Consider the following 13904-nt stretch of genomic DNA (forward strand, 5'->3'; position numbering starts at 1 on the left):
GTTGTCTTAAAAAAAAAAAAAAAAAAAAAAAGAAAGAAAAAAAGAAAAAGAAAGCTAAACTCACCATCTACTGTCTCTTTCCACAGGATCATAAGTTTTTACTGCCAGTATTGAGAAATTCGTGGAAGAAATGTCAGCAGGAAGTAAAAATTCACCGAGAAGTGTGTGTGTGTTCGCTGCTTCCACACATTAATGGCATGATTTTTTTTTATGCAAAAAGAAAAGAAAAGAAAACCACCCACATTTTAATTTAGCATGAGCCAATTTACAGAGCATGGAAATCACTTTCATTTCCGGATTGGCGCGTGTGCAATTAGCAATGCAGTGTATATACAAGAAGCCATGCTGTTAACAGTTTATCTCAAGTAATTTGGTGTCATTTACAAAAGGAAGAAATTCCTGCCATCAGAAGGGACAGAAGGAGATGGAATGATCAAATCACAGAGAAACACTAAAATTACTAAATCTACAACAGCTCGCCTTATTTTTCTTGGACCCAAACTGTCAGGGTATAAACACTATTTCTTTTTTAAAACATCGATAGTTTTGCTGTAAATAATAACACTGTATAAATTCTAACAGAAAAATAGAATAAAATGTTGATAAGGCACTGCCTCTTAGAACACAAACAGAATATTGCAAATGCATTTAACAAATAGGGGTCTCAAGTGACTTCACCCTAGAAGAGGAGGGAGGGATTCTGGGTGGGGGTGACTCTTCACTGATTCTTGTATATTAGCAATTATAATGTTTGTATATGCAAAACTGCTAGCTTGATTTTAAAAAAAAAACAAATCTTTAAAATCTGCTGCAAATTTAAATAATTCCCAAAATGAGGAATTCTGTAGTTCTGTGAAAAATTTTTTTCTTCAGAATACTAATATTTTGATGCATGTGTATCACCTTATTTTGATTAAATCTTTTCCAATTTTGCAAACACTACAGTATACTGCAACACAAAAGATTTTATCTGTAAACACAAAGCCCTTCATCTAATATTTGTTGCTATTGCCAATTTTTCAATGAAATGACCTAAAAACAACAAAAAAAATAACCTATACGGTAGTTGCTTTAGAGGGTGGGGGGATGCTATCTGTTAGTGCTTAAAAGGGGGTAAATGCTTGCCGCTTTAGAGGTGGATGGTGCTCATAAAAGGCCCCAGTCGGGGGTATTTAAAAAGGACTGAACAGAAATCCTTAGCTAGTAGAATGGCAGCACGCTGTAAAATTATTACTGTATTGTGTACTGGCTATAAGATGTAGACACCTTTCAGTAAGCCAATCATTTGTAACCATTCTAGCAGTGTCATTCATATTAGGTTAATAAGGCTGCTGTGTTTTAAAGGGCATTTTTATTTGGGTTTTGGTGAAATTCTTTAATTTGTTGATTATATTCACATAAAATCAGCATTCATTGACACATAGCTCTAATGACATATGTATGAAAAACCATACACTGGATGACCTAGTCGATTATTTAAGCATAAAATAAATTGTGTTAAACTCTTCACCTATCTGTGCTCTACAGTCTCCTTGTGTTTTCTGGCAAAAGGTAGTTGTCTAATCCCTTGTCATATGAGTCCTGGCCAATCCACCCCATTGGTCCTCTTTGTGCCTCTGTGGTCACTGAAGAGATAGACTCTAACATTCATATGTGCCCTGCAAGCTCCCAGCTTATAAATTCTGTGCATTTCATGAGGGAGCCAAGAATTAAAGATTAATTGACAAGCTTTGCCCACATCTGTTCAGGCCATCTCGAAAAGTGAAGAATTGGAGATACTATAGCCAGCATGTCAAAAATTTGACTGGCACTTCTAGGAACCATCAACATGCAGTTGCTTTTAGCCCACAGCGCTTTTTGTTTTGTTTTATTAATTCACATTTATTGTCCGTTCTTACAAGTTGGGAGATTTCACATAATCAAGTTGCTAACTTCTCTTAAAAAGCAAGATTTGGCAGCAATGGACCTCATTCCCAGAAGGTAACAACCTGCTGGAGCCAAGTTGTCCCTGCCCTCTCCAGCCAGGTGTGGGATCTACAGGTATCACTGCCACAGCCTCATTTCTTACATTTGTACATCCTGACTATGAGTTTGCAACCCATACACTGCGTGAATCTAAATTCTACTGAGGCAGAGACCATGGCTGTTTTAACTTTTATTCTAGTTACCAGCTTAGCATATGGTAGTAGTGATAGTAGTAACTGTGATCATCATCACTAAAACTGGAGTGCTCACTACATGCTATTCTCTGTTCTAAGCACATTCCATTTACTTACTTAGTCCTTATATCTACTTTATGAATTAGGTACTGTCTTTCTTTGATGGTAATGATCCTTTTATAAAATTAAATGAGTGCTTAGAGACTTTCAGCAATGTTATATATTGCCTGTTCATTAAAGATTGTTGCCAAATGGAATGAGTTGTCCCCAGTAAGGATTCACTATCAGTGCAGAAGAAATACACGGATAATCTACTTTGCATAAAGAATGGGGCTAGGTTGCATCTGCATGGTATCCCAAATAAATAAAATGTGCCACTACCCTTGCACCAAAATTATTTTATGATGGGTAAAGTTAGACCCTTCAGAGGTTTAAAAAAAAGAAAAAAAAAACTTTCCCAAAATGCCTCTCTGTAAAGCCAGAATCAGAATATAGGTGTCCTAACTTCCTATCTAAGAGTTACGAATTTCTGACTCAGTCTTTGAGAGAAGGTGTTTCTCCTGAACCAGAAACTCAATGATGTATACCTGTTTAGGTATTAAATAGTTGTGTTTATGTACCCGAAAATTTGACTTTAGGTATATGTGATATGCTTTGGTTCCGATCAAGCAGGAGGTCATAAGTTTACTCAGAAGTATCCAAAATATGACATTCAAGATTTAACTTGCATATGTGTGTATATGCATATATTTATACATGTATATGTAGATTGAATGTGACATAACATTATGTATTTCTAACATAATGTTTGGCCTGCCAGCTTATAAATATGTATTTAAGCTTTTCATTGATTGACATTCCTGTAAAAAATGAATTATGATGGATAAGTTCTGGATATTTGCTGTTTTTTTCATTTTATATTATTACTAAATTATTGAATTTGTTAAATTAAAATGTGCTATCACTGTATTGCCAAATTATGGCAATACACTATGCAGTATTATTTCAATACTTTTAAGAGGCATCTATTACTTCATTGAACACATAAGCAGCTAGCCTCCTTTCCTCTGTAAATAAGGACTTTTTTGGCATCCTGATGTTCCTCGCTGTTTATTTGGTATCATCCTGGAGTTCCATCAAGACTGAGGATTTTCTCCATGGCCAATAAACTATTGTCAGCATCAGCTCACGTTTGGCTGTATGACAGGGATATGTAAGAAGCCCAGAAATAAATCACAAAAATAATAAGGCGTCTTCTGAGTCTCTCTGAAGAAGCCGGTGATCCAAAAACTAACTTCTTATCTGAGTGAGTCTTAGTATTCTTGATTTGCTTGAAGAGGCTGTGACATATTACAAGGTGTGTAATTTCCCAGGCATATCACACTGCTTCTGTTTTATGAATTGATCAAATTGTCCAGAAGTAAACATTTACAAGATTGAGATTTGAACCAAACTTTTCAAGAGTTCTTTTAATAAGAGGTGGAAGGCAAGTGGTGTAATTTCTTTACATGGTTACCTGGCTAAACATGTATCAATACAAAAATTAAATAATAGAGCAGATTCTGATAGGTATCCTTAGTAACAAGCCCAAAAGCTTTCATTTCTTTAATAGAATGAAATGCAGATAGTTCAAAAATAGAGCAAAATGAAATTTACCATTGTATCTGTTGCACTTATTCATTATTAGCTACATATGATATGTGCAAGTAGGTGAACATGAAGTGAAGAATTTTTATTCTTCAGCCCCTAGTGCTTCCTGAGTTAGGGAGTAAAACGCCCTGAGGGTTGCATTTCCAACTGGACATCCTGAGACTCTTCACCAATTCCAAAAGAGTTCCATAGCAAAGTTGAGATGAACATGCTCAGAGGATTCTAAGGCGGTGAGAAGAACCACATTAGAATGCCATAGGAAGCACACCAGAGGCAATACCTGTGAGGACTTTTTTTCTAGGACCACCATGGAACTCTGATATCCCAAAAAACGTGATCTCCCTGCCTGATTTCCCGCAACATCCTCAATTACCGCTTCTCCTTTGTCGTCTAACTCAACCACTGGCATAATTCTGAGAGCTGGGATAGAATGATGGCTTGCCAGCTTTTCAAAAATGTTCTGTCACACGATGTATGTCACCAGGTCTTCATACTAGATTGTACACTCCCTGGGGACAGGGACTTTGTTTTGTTCTATGCTATATCTATAGTACCTAGGATAGTGCTTGCCACCTTATGAGTGCTCAAGAAATATTTGTTGAGTGCAAGAATGAATGAGTCAGTAAACATCAGAGGGCAAGGAGCAGTAAATAGGGAATGTTACTCTATACCATTTTCTTTACAGGCTCAACCAACCTGGAAATTGAAGGAAAGCACAGCTTTTGATTCCAATGACTTCATTCACCAAGGACTAACTTGTGTCACCCACCTCCACTGGTCCATTCCAGTTGCACGACCTCCTTCTTAGCCAAAAAGTCCTTAGTAATTGGGGTATGGATGTTCCAATACCTCATGAGCAAAGAGCACACAGTCATGCTGCTGAAGTGGCCATCCTTCCTGTGGCCATGGGCTATGGTGCTCACCCTCATCACTGACTGGCCACTGAGAAACCAGGCAAGAGTGCGGAGAACCCATCATGAACCTTCCTGTCTATAACAAAGTTAGTTTGGTTGCCTCCACCTTGGTGTTGCTGAGTAAATGTGTTTCACCGTTCACCACAGCTCCTCTTCCTTTCCCTGTTTCCTCTAAAATCTAACCTACTTTATTCGTTTATATCCCACATCTCTGTTTAATATCATTAGAGGAAGGAAAAGAAGGCAAATGAACGCTATTCTGTTTAAAATCCTTCTTTCTGGCAAGCCAGATATCTACCTCATCTTCATCCTGTCTCAATGCCAGTAAGAGGAGGATGGAATAAAGGAGCATGCAACTGAGAAGACAAAGATGGATCATGTGGTTCTCCAAACCCATGCATCCCTCCAATCATTCTTCTCATTTCACAACATGTACTCAGTGCCTGCCACCTTCCAGGTGCTCTCCCAGGCACAGGATACATCAGTTCCCTACCCACTACCGTCAAAGTGAAGAGAACACCACCAGCCTCTGTGTGAAATCTAAATTAGGGCTCCTCAGGATGGGAAATTGTAGAATTACTTGTGGAAATAAAACTACCACAGCACATCATAGGCAGTGCATGCTGAAGAACGTGAGAAGACATGTAGAATGGGGAGGAACAGGCCTGTGGCTGCTGAGTGTAACCAATGCACTTTCTCTTTTTTTGAGATGGAGTTTCACTCTTGTCACCCAGGCTGGAGTGCAATGGTGTGATCTCAGCTCACTGCAACCTCCACCTCCTGGGTTCAAGCGATTTTCCTGCCTCAGCCTCCCAAGCAGATGAGATTACAGGCACCCACCACCATGCCCAGCTAATTTTTTTTGTACTTTTAGTAGAGACGGGGTTTCACCATGTAAGGCCAGGCTGGTCTCGAACTCCTGACCTCAGGTGATCTGCCCACCTCGGCCTCCCAAAGCATTGGGATTACAGGCGTGAGCCACCCAGCCCCACTGCACTTCCATATTCCGCCTGCTAGTCAGAATTAAGTGGGACTCAAGGCCTGACAAAAATATTTCAATAGAAAACTTTAAAAACATTTTAAAGGTAGCTAACCAACTCTATAATACTGTAAAGCCCATCTGACTTCCAGAGATTCTGAATTTAGGTGAAACCAGTTGTAACTTTGAACTCACGCACGAGGTTCTCCTTCCATATGTCAACTCCTACATAAATTTAATCACTTCACAGAGCCTATCCCTGCCGATGCCAGTGCACACTGCAACTGGTAAACTAAAGGAATACCTCACAATGTGGCACTCAAATCTACATCCTCTAGTAGTCCCCTTGCTCTCCAACAAGGCTTGTGCTTTCCACATTTCCATGAGCAGAGCTGGGTACGCAGACGGTTTGTAATGGTGAGCTTCGTATGCCTAATCATTTACCTGTTCTTTATGGTAAAGCCTTAGACTTCAACTATGCTGCGGTACACATCTGATAGCTCAGTCTGGGCGCACACCCCACCCACTGGAAGCCAGTGCTTAAGTGCGGTGAAGAGTGGAGCTAGAGCTATCACACAGCCTGGCTTTCTGACACTGCTATCATAGTTAGTGTGCCTGCCCAGGTGGAGCCTGAAATAAGCAAAGAATATCTAGGGAAAAGCCTATGAAATATTAGCCTATTTAAGAACATGTGGCTCTAAAGAATAATAAAATAAAACAAGTGTAGTGGTGACAGCTGTAGCATTGTAAGCTTTAGCGTAGCCCTCATGCTTCTGGCCACGATAAAACTAGATTCTCAAATTCATTAGGCCAGAGTGGTCACACTGAAGTGTCTATGGAGACTAGGCAGGTCATCTAAGCAAAGGGGTTGTTGTAGACTATTGTACATAAATAATAGCTGCCTCTCCCTGAGGGTGGATTACACTTCCCAGCCCCAATGCCTTCACTCTTGCCATGGAACTTGCTTTGGGCAATGAAATAACAGCAGATACTTTAGGAGATAGTGTATTCTTGTTAATGTACCCTTTCCTCACTCCAGTGATGCTCCAGAGAGACTGCTCCCTGCTCTAGTGCTGGGGTGAAGATGATGTGGAGCAGAACCACAGTCAACCCACCATGGATAAGCAATGTGAGCAAGAAATAAACCTTTCTAGTAAGCCAGAGATGTTTTAGTCATTTGTTACTGTGGCATAACCACTGCCCCAATTAATATACAAGTCAGGTATAAGACATTAAGGGCTGATGGGTACTGGGTAAGCAAATTCCTCTTCTAATGAGGCTGCCTTGTGGGAATATAAGCCCAGCTCTGCCAGATTTTGAAGTTTTTTAAATATTGGCTACTAATTTTTTTCCCTAATAATATTGTATGGGCTAAATGAAACATGCCTGTGGGTCACCGTTTTCAAGCTCTGCCACTAGCTCTTGGCATTTGCAAAATGGACATGTTCTTAGATCATGCCACACAAATTTATTAATGTATGATTTTTGATCACACCCTGTGAGACTAGTGTGCATAAGCAAATAACTCCTGAGTCAGATTCACAGACTACCTCTTATCCCCACCTCAGTACAGCTTGGTTTTTCTCTATGCACCATTTCAAACCCTGGAACTCTAAGGATCTCAAGGAGTCACTTAAGGTTTTTACTCACATTTTATTGCCTTTTTAGTGAAGACTTCACCAGTCCATTTGGGCTTGGTATGGTTCCCTGCCTACCTGTATAACCACATCTCATGCCATCTTATCTCTTTCTCTCATTACACTTTAGACCAGTGATAAAGTGTAGCCCATGGACTGGGCTTAGTCTGAGAAGCTCTTGTTACCTGTCTGCAGTGAGACAAGAAACCTGAGCCAGAATGTAAATCAACTGCATTACTAAGCATATTCTTTAGTTCAGCTGATTTAAAAAATACAGTATGTTAACTTATGTAATACATAGTACTCCCCATATAGTCTTATGTTGTATTTATTTCAGAACATATCTTGGTTTTATGACTAGAATAAAGCTTTTTTGAGTCCATGGGTCTCATTTCTTATTCCTTTTTATTTCTGATACATACATATGTCTAGAGCAGTGACTTGGACACAGTATAAACTAAATAAATACCACTTGATCTGAATTTGATTTACAGCCATACCCACCATACATCCATGTCCCACTTTCATCCTCTCATGCAGATTCCAAGCTTCTCTTGAAAAATCAGAAGAGCTGACAAATCTAGGCCTGAATTCTTGCATTGTAGTATTTTGTTAGAGCTAACTAAGCACTGTTTTTTGGTTGGAGCATGTGCTCTCAAGTTTTCTACAGTCTCTACTATTCTATCATGCCTTGCACAAGGCCCTGTGGCACTTGATTTTTGACTATTGTAAAGCCAAAAGAGTTTAGATTGCAGCTACTATTTTGCCCCACTAGGGTTAGAAGAGTTGCAGCCATTACAGAACGTAGCCACTCAGGCTGCCTGAACAGTTCTTTTCTGTTATTGTTTAACCAGGAAGATTTTCATTTCAGCCAGAAAGATGGCTCATTTTTCTAGCACCAATTTAGCAGAGGCTGTGCGTACTTGGGTGATTCAAAGAGTCATCTAAAGATCTGATGCCATGACACATACCAGATGACTTTAACAACCTTCCCATCACATGTCCTTGGCACAAAATGGAAAAACACTATGATGACACCTGACAGTGACAGAAGTCTCATGAAATACTGTGGTGGGGGAGTTGTTATAAAGCTCTTCTCAGCAAGACTTCACTGGGGGTGGAAGCACAGCAACCCTCAAAGGCAAACTGAAGTTTTGATACCATACACTGAGTCACTGAAGATGTGAGTGGTTTTCCTTGACATTCACAGCATTCACAAGATACTGATCCAAAGCTATACTTATTTGTGCTTCCTTTCATCTCTCATTTATTTATTCAATAAATGTTTGAATGACTACTAGTGCCAGGCCTTGTGCTAAATGCTATGGATACAGCAATGAATAAGAAGGACAATAAACAAGTATACAAATAAACAAGGTAATTATAGTGACAGATGCTACGAAGGTAATAAAAATGGTGATGTGACGGAATAATTGGGGGGAATCAAGATACTCTAGAGAGGGTATGCACAGAAGGCATAGAGAGGGTGACATCTGGAAGCTGAGATGGAGCTTCCCTGGCAGCCCTCTGCCAATAAGTACAAATGGGATAGGATGAGGAAAGAAGGCCCTTGACATTTTTTGAGAAACAGAAAGAAGAAGCTGGTGTGGCTAGAGCCGTGCTATGCACAGCATCAACCATAACAAGATAAAGAATTTGTACCAGGCTGTAATTCTGTACCACTTTCTTCTCAAGTAAACACTACAACATATATTAATATAAAGCACAAAACAGTAAGTGCCACATGTATTGGCTGTTATGATTATTAATAGTATTATTCCATTTTCATAATGATCTCAGGATTGGTTGACGAAGTGAACTGGAAATGGCCTAGCAGAGAGCCTTGCACATATTAGACACACAATAAATACTAGTTTAATGAATGAATGCTTAGTGGAAGAGCAGCATTTGAGTTGGAACTTGAGAAGCAAGTATGACTTTAATATGTGAAGAAAGGAGGTCTAGGCAAAAGGAATAAAGAGGCTAGAAGGCATAAAGCCATCCAAAGAAGTGTGAGCAAAATTTGTTTTGATCATAATTTGAGGAGAAAGGAGGAACAAAGATGGAAAAGAGTGACTTACCCTTGAGAGCTTAGACATCACAAGAATTGTAGGCACTGCTTTTAGCAGCCATCTTCATCAATCATATCTTGTGTGTGTTTGCTCGCATCAGCATGTTTGCAAAAAGTAGCTGCTCAATGACTGCAAGGCTCTGTTACACACTGGGCTCACCATGCAAGATTCTAAGGCTTGGGAACCTGAGTCCATATTTGAAAAGTGTTTCTGAGTTAACTAGGGGATATACCTGGGCTTGAAAACCTATCTTTTTGGACATGTACCATAGGAATCCATCTTCATGTAACCTTAGCAAACCAATTTCTCATCCCTCTCCCAAGTAAGTGAAGAGTAGTTTTCACCAAATGCATTTTCTAAAGCCAGCTGAATAAGAATAAAGAAGCCATTGGAAGTGTGTGTCATTTGCATGATTTAAAAGGTAACCAAGATCAACTGCAGAACAAGAAACAACTACTTATGAAATCCTAATTGTTGACTCACTGACATGAGGCAACATGAGCAGACTAAGGCCCAGAGAAGTTAAATGACTCCTTCAATGTCCCACAGACAGCTTGTGGTAGAATCAAGGCTAGAGCTCACGTCTTGCACCACACCCTACTGCCTCCCAGTTGGTTTATGGATGAACCTAGAGTCATGTATAGGGGATGGTGCAAAAAGGTATCTTGCTCCAGTTGGATTCACCTGAGGTCTTTGTGACTGTAAATCGAAATGTTATGAGGACTCATTTGCCCTTATCTTTTATTTAAGATAAATTTTTAAAGTGTATTTTAATTGACAAATAATTGTACGCATTTATAGGGTACAGAGTGATGTTTTGATCCATATAATGTAGTGATCAGATTAGTGTCATTATCATATACATCATCTCAAATATTTGTCATTTTTTTGTGTTGTGAATGTTTAAAATCCTCTTACTTGAAACTATATATTATTGTTAACTATAGTCACCCTACGGTGGTATAGAACACTAGAACTTATTTCTCATTTCTCCTATCTAGCTGCAATTTTGTATCCTTTAAACATTCAGCCTGTTGAGCATCCTCTGTCTTCCTTTGTCTTCCCTCAGAGTCCTCTTGCTGGGTCTCCTGCTACTTCTCTAGGTGTTCCTGATTAGTTGGTCCCAACGAGATCCTCTTCTCCTACCCATCCTTTTACCACTGGGATAGACCAAAACTCTGAGTGATCTTATCTATTCCCAAAACTTTAGTAAATATTAATGTGCTGACAATTCCCAGTCTTTATCTCCCCGCAACCATATCTCTGCCCTAAGCTCCAGAACTCATATATCAGCAGCCTTCAAGGTCTCTCCACTCAGATACCCCACAGGCTCTTCAAACTCCTCATATCCAGAAATGAATACGTGCCCATCCCCTCAAAAGAAGTCAGCTCAGATACTCTTCTTTGTGAATGGCATCACCATCCATCTCTCGCCCAGGTCAGACACTTGAGAAACCTTCAGGTACTCCCCCGCTACTCCATCCAGTTCAAAAACATGTCCATCATATCTCCTAGTCTCTTCAATTGTCGCCATTCACACAGCCCTACCTTAGGTCCTAAGTTCTCATCTGAGTAACTGCAATAACCTCCTAACTGGTCTTTCTATCTCTGACAATTGAATATAGCATTTTTTTTTTTTTTTTTTTTTTTTTTTTTTTGAGACGGAGTCTCGCTCTGTCACCCAGGCTGGAGTGCAGTGGCACAATCTTGGCTTGCTGCAACCTCTGCCTCCCAGGTTCATGCAATTCTCCCTGCCTTAGCCTCCTGAATAGCTAGGATTACAGGTGCCCACCACAATGTCCAGCTAATTTTTATATTTTTTTAGGAGAGACGGGGTTTCACCATGTTGCCCAGGCTGGTCTTGAACTCTTAATCTCAAGTGATCCACCTGCCTTGGCCTCCCAAAGTGCTGGGATTGGCTGGGTGTGGTGGCTCATGCCTATAATCCCATCACTTTGGGAGGCCGAGGCGGGTGGATCACAAGGTCAGGAGTTCGAGACCAGCCTGGCCAATATGGTGAAACTCCATAATTTTGTATTTGTAAAAATACAAAAATTGGCCAGGTGTGGTGGTGCATGCCTGTAGTCCCAGCTACTGGGGAGGCTGAGGCAGAAGAATCACTTGAACCCAGGAGGCAGAGGTTGCAGTGAGCCAAGATCATGCCACTGCACTCCAGCCTGGGCGACAGAGTGAGACTCTGTCTCGAAAAAAAAAAAAAAAAAGTGCTGGGATTACAGGTGTGAGCCACCGTGCTTGGTCATGAGCATGTATTTCTTTTAAAACCTCTAATCATATTACTTCTGAAGAATGAACTCCTTTGAATATCATATAAAACTGAGCTGTAATACCTTTGATATGTCACTTAATCTCTCTAAGCCCCAGTTTCCTCATCCATATAATAGGTCAATAATCCATACTTCACTGGATTATACAGAGAATTAGATTGAATGATGCCAGTTAAGTGATTGGCAAAGTTCCTGACACAAAGGAAGCATTCAGTAGATTGCAGCTACTGGGGTCTATTACTAACTGTAGGCCCTCAATTATCTTTCATTCTTTATGTGGCTCACACTGGTCCTTTAAAATATTTTGTTAAAACCCTCTCAGAAAATGTGATTCTGGAATGATCTCAGGAACTGAGATGGAACTCAGTTCCAACATCTGCTCCCTCACAAGAGTACTTTTGGCAGTACTTGGATTTTCCCCTCTCTAGATTCCCGCTCCTTGCCCTGTGGCTTAATAGCATTGTTTATTCTCCTATCTCTTCCTTCTCTCTGCCCTCTCTATTGACTGTGAGCTCTTCAAGATAAGTGATCATGCCTTATTTGTTCTGCTGTACTAAATACTCAATGAAATGTGAGGACTACCCATCCTACCCCATGACAGCTCACTCCCACTGTTTCAACTGTCTGATTATCATCCTACTGTATGCTCAACCAATTCTTTGAACATAGCATACTTTGTTACAAAATTCACTTCCTTTTATTAATACAGTCATCCCTCAGAATCCATAGGGGATTTGTTCCAGGACCCCCAGGAGATAACAAAATCCACAGACGCTCAAGTCCCTGATATCAAATGGCATAGTATTTGCATATAACCTATGCACACCCTTCTATATACTTTAAATCATTTCTAGATTACTTATAATACCTAACACAATGTACGCGTCATGTAAATAGTTGTTATACTGTACTAGTTAGTGAATGACAAGGAAAAAGCCTACACGTGTTCAGGACAGACGCAACCACCCAGTTTTTTTTTTTCCCCCCAAAAAATATTTCTGATCTACGGTTGGTTGGATTTGTGGATGTGCAGCCCACGGATATGGTGGGAAGACTGTATATGGCCAAAGAAAATTCTACGAACAGTAATAGTACACTTCCTTTCTTCTGTCTACTCTTTCTCAGCCATTTTTTTGTTTGATTCACCATCCTAGGAGGTAGACAGGGCAGAAACCAAAGAGTGTCAGGAGTCACATAGCAAGTCAGTGGCAGAGTTGGGTGGATCCAGTGCTATTAGTACAGTCATACATAACTAGATACATACCCATAATGAGATTTTTTTAAATAACTACTTTCCCCATACATACAAAGGCTCAGGAAAGCAAGGGCTGGTTTTCCATTCTCTAGTAACTCTTAAGACCTTGTTAAGCGGGAAATTTTTGTCCCATTGGTTTGGACATGGGATACATTTATTAGGATGAAACCATTAAAGTTTCTGAGAACTAGAAATTATTCAGAAACCACCAATCTGAAGGCCACTCCGAAAAAAGTCAAGGAAGGGTAAAGAAGAGTGGGTTAGGCATAAATTGGAGTTAAAATACCAGCATTATGAAGGACTTCCCTACCTTATAAACAATTGCCCTTTTACTATAATAACAAAATAAATGCTTCTGTGTAAGAAGAGTTGAAACTGTCATGTCAATTTTAAATGCAAAAATAATTTATAATTTCAAATCAAGAGGATCGTTATAAGGATTAAATGAAATAATTCTTGTAAAATACTTAATATACCTAGAACAAAATAGTACCAAGTAAATAGTAGCTATTTTTGTCACATTAGTATTTACTAATATTCCCTGACATAAGAATCACCTGGAGTGTACCTATCAAAAATATCATTTCTGGGGCCTATACAAGGCCCATTAAGACAGAATCTCCAAGCCAGGAGACCCGTAAGCCCTAGGTTTACAGTTGTATTTTACATGATGAGTAAAGGAAAAATTCTATACTAAGAAATTGTGGCCATCTTAGTGATTTTCCATTAATACCAGGATGTGTTTGGCACAGGGTGGTAGGGTCTGGCATTCAGGCCACTCTTCTTCTCTCTCCACATTCGAGTCTTCTAGTATCTAATTTATAAATATAGGAAATATTTTAATATTCTTTCAGTAAAAGCAGAGAAAATCTTTTCTGGTTACTGTGTTCATACTGAGTAGAAGAAGTTGTTACTGAAACACCAGGGGTTCAGTCTTGGTCCTGCTGCTTGCT

General features: G+C 39.6%; 1 protein-coding gene across 7 annotated transcripts in view; it reads left to right on the top strand.

Moving 5' to 3' along the window:
- ANK3 (ankyrin 3) overlaps positions 1-1521 on the top strand; it is a 699134-nt gene extending 697613 nt beyond the window's left edge. For all 7 annotated transcript variants that reach the window (XM_054436350.2, XM_063669954.1, XM_054436348.2 and 4 more), the window contains one exon: positions 87-1521. The gene's annotated coding sequence lies outside the window, so the exon portion shown is untranslated. The remainder of the gene's footprint in view (positions 1-86) is intronic.
- Positions 1522-13904: the final 12383 nt, after the last annotated feature.

This window comes from Pongo pygmaeus, chromosome 8 (assembly GCF_028885625.2).
Source record: "Pongo pygmaeus isolate AG05252 chromosome 8, NHGRI_mPonPyg2-v2.0_pri, whole genome shotgun sequence".
Classification (NCBI taxonomy): Eukaryota; Metazoa; Chordata; class Mammalia; order Primates; family Hominidae; genus Pongo; species Pongo pygmaeus.